Source organism: Lonchura striata, chromosome Z, assembly GCF_050655825.1.
Source record: "Lonchura striata isolate lonStrDom1 chromosome Z, ASM5065582v1, whole genome shotgun sequence".
In the NCBI taxonomy this organism is placed as follows: Eukaryota; Metazoa; Chordata; class Aves; order Passeriformes; family Estrildidae; genus Lonchura; species Lonchura striata.
The window spans coordinates 43,232,100-43,235,309 of NC_140740.1; positions in this window are offsets into that span (position 1 = coordinate 43,232,100).

Below are 3,210 nucleotides of genomic sequence, written 5' to 3' on the forward strand. Positions count from 1 at the left end.
GTTAAAACCCTGGAGATCATGGTTCCAGAAGTGCCTTGTTGGGAGAAGGGATCAGATACTCAAGAAAGAAGGATAGCTTCAAACATGGTTCTATCCTCAATGTCTCTTTGCTTTTTCCTGACATGATTATAACTCTCATTAAATACACTTTCTTAATACAGTGGAAACAGTACAATGCCTATGTCCATCTGTAATAGACAGCTTATTCTATTTTAAGACCTAATACCCATGCCACTTCTGGGAAGAATCCCTCAAAAGTTTTTAAAAAACATAAAAAATTGAATGTCTACAGTCAGTTGTTACATAGTGGATTCCCCTTTAATACAGTGAGCATGCACATTTAAAAAATATTTATTATCAAATTCCCTCTCTTCCTTAGGGTCTACTGAGATCTAAAACTTCCAACATTAAGAAAGAATGTTTAATGTTGTGAAACAATTTTCCTTGTCAGTGTTTGTTGTTGGAATTATTCTAGTTATATAAGAGCTGGAGAACAAGAGAAACAGAGAAAGAGAGGCAGATGGTCAGAAGAAGGCAGGCACAGAGGCACATTTCCATAGCCTAGATGCTTATCTGTGGGACATTGGGGTTCCAGTCTCTCTTTAAATAAATTTTAATTATGTTTAGGCTGGTTTCCTGGCAACACGATCAATTGGTGTGTAGGTGTATGTGAGCCTTTTACTATTTCTTTCTGAACTTCTTGACTGTTTTAAATCCAGTGGATTTCAGAAATGATGGTTTCAGGATAGTAATGTACCCACAACAACAACAACAACAACAACAATAATAATAACAGAGAAAGCAGATGAGATAATTACAGTAGCTAGATGGAACACATAGTTTTACCATGCAAAGTCTTCACTGGGAATCAAATACAACCCTTCTCACCACCAAAGCAATTCAAAGTTGATAGAATAGAATATGGAGTTGGAAGGGACACACAAGGATCATTGAATCCAGCTCTTGGCCCTACACAGGATACCCCCACAAATCTCACTGTATGCCTGAGAACATTGTGCAAACATTTGAGCTCTGTCACATTTGGTGCTGCAGTCACTATCCCAGGAGTCTGTTCTAGTTCTCAAGCACTCTGTGGATGAAGAACTTTTTTCTAATATCCAATCTAAACCTCCCCTGACACAGCTTCAGGCAGTTCTCTGGTGTCCTGGCTCTGCCACTACAGAGCAGAGATCAGTGCCTGTCCCTCCTCCTCTCTCACAAGGAAGATGTAACTGCACTGAGTTGTCTCCTCAGTTTTGTCTTCCTCAGCTGAGCAAACCAAGCCACCTCAGCCACTCCTCACATGGATTCTCCTCAATCTCTAGTCCTCTCAAATGACAGTAAACCATCAAGACAAATTGTTTCAACATCTACTGGATAAAAACAACAGAACTTCCTGGCTTTGCAAATACTCAGCTTTTTTTAATGGCAAGGAATGCAGAAACAAAGGAATATACCCTGTCTCAAGAGTGTAGACAGCTCAGTGGCTGTTTACATTGATATTGCCACTAAGAAGCATAAACCACTACAGGTCAACCATAAAGGGATAAGAAAAAGTACTATTACAAGTAGATGTGAAGATAACAGCACATTTTAACAGAATACAGCATGAAGTCATTTAAAAAAAGAGGAACAGATCTACTGGAAACCAGCTTTAGCTGCAGTGTTTGTGACTGCCATTGGTGTATCTTCACTGTTTCCCTTTCTGGATAATCTTCCTAAATTTAATAATTTGTGTTTTTTTTTTTTTTTGCTGTAGCACAGAAAGTAATGAAATCTCTTAAATAGTCAGTTATGGAATAACCTAGAAGGTGGTGCCTACTAACAGGCACGATGCTGACAGCCTGAAGTCATATATGAGGCTTTCCAAAAGTGGAAAAATAAATGCTGCTAATGGCTACAAAGTGTATCTTGAATGCTTTTCATATTCCTTTTTCAAGTAGGACTAATAACTCTATTATTTCCACTTTTTGTTTAAAATTAATTTCAGTTCCGGATATTATATAACTGTAAGGGTTTGACCCTTAGTTTGTTTTCTACATAGTATCCAAAATATTTTTAAGGCCTTGAATATGCACAGTAGAGGGGTATTTGTTTATGTTTGTGTTCATGTACATTTATATATCTCTGTGGAGAACATGAAGCACTAAAGGATTCCAAAACCATTTGCAGGAGTTAGTATTTCTATAAAACCAGTAGTTTGACTCATTATGCAGTAGATTTTGATTGCAACCAGTATGAGAAAAGTCTTTCTTGATCCCAAAATTAAACTTTTCAGCTGGGAAAAAGATCGTTCCATTCCCTCAAAATAGCCAAATACACACACACACACACACACACACACACACACACACACACACAAAGAGATTTGTTTACACTTCAAAATCGCAATGAGATTTTGGGCTTATTGTGTATTTAAAATCTGAAGCTGTTTTTAGCACTATATCTACATAAGATATATATTTATATGCACATATACACAAATACACACATACATAAACATTATGCTAGACACATCACACACATGTCACATAGACACATATATATATCTATATATCTTTTCAACATCCTCATACATACATTAAGATTTCATCTCAAAAAAACCATTGTCTTCTTTCCTTCTTTTCATTGTCTTCTTTCCTTTCTTTTCCTTCTTCACCTTTAAATTACAGATTGTTCATCATAAAGGGGATATGTAAATGAAGAAAACAGATTATTTAATTTTTTAAATGGAGAAAGAAAAACAACCAGTTAATGCTGAAGAAAAAAAAAATTAAATCAACCAGTTGATGTTTTCAAGTCTCTAGATTTGAGAGGCTGCTGGTTGGACTGATAGAGGGAAGAGCTCATTATACAGGGAACACATATGGTGTCCTTAAAATATAACTCCTGAAATACATTATTTTAAGAACCATCATTTACTGTGTGTTTAATATGCTTTTATTATTTATGGTCAGGTGGTTTTTAATTGGAAGTAGGCTGGGTGCCTTCCAAAGGGGTTGGTACCACTTGTAATGAGTCTTTGACTGATAATCAAAGAACACATATTTAATTATATGCTCATATATTGCCTGTGTTTGAAGGGGGATCTGGGGAGGGATTCATCAGCATTCTTTGGGTAATACCTTGAAGTGTTCTCAGCTTCCAATTCTGTAAAAGCACCTCTCTTTTGCAGTAAAGTAAATGATTAATACTGCCTGTGTTCCTCTT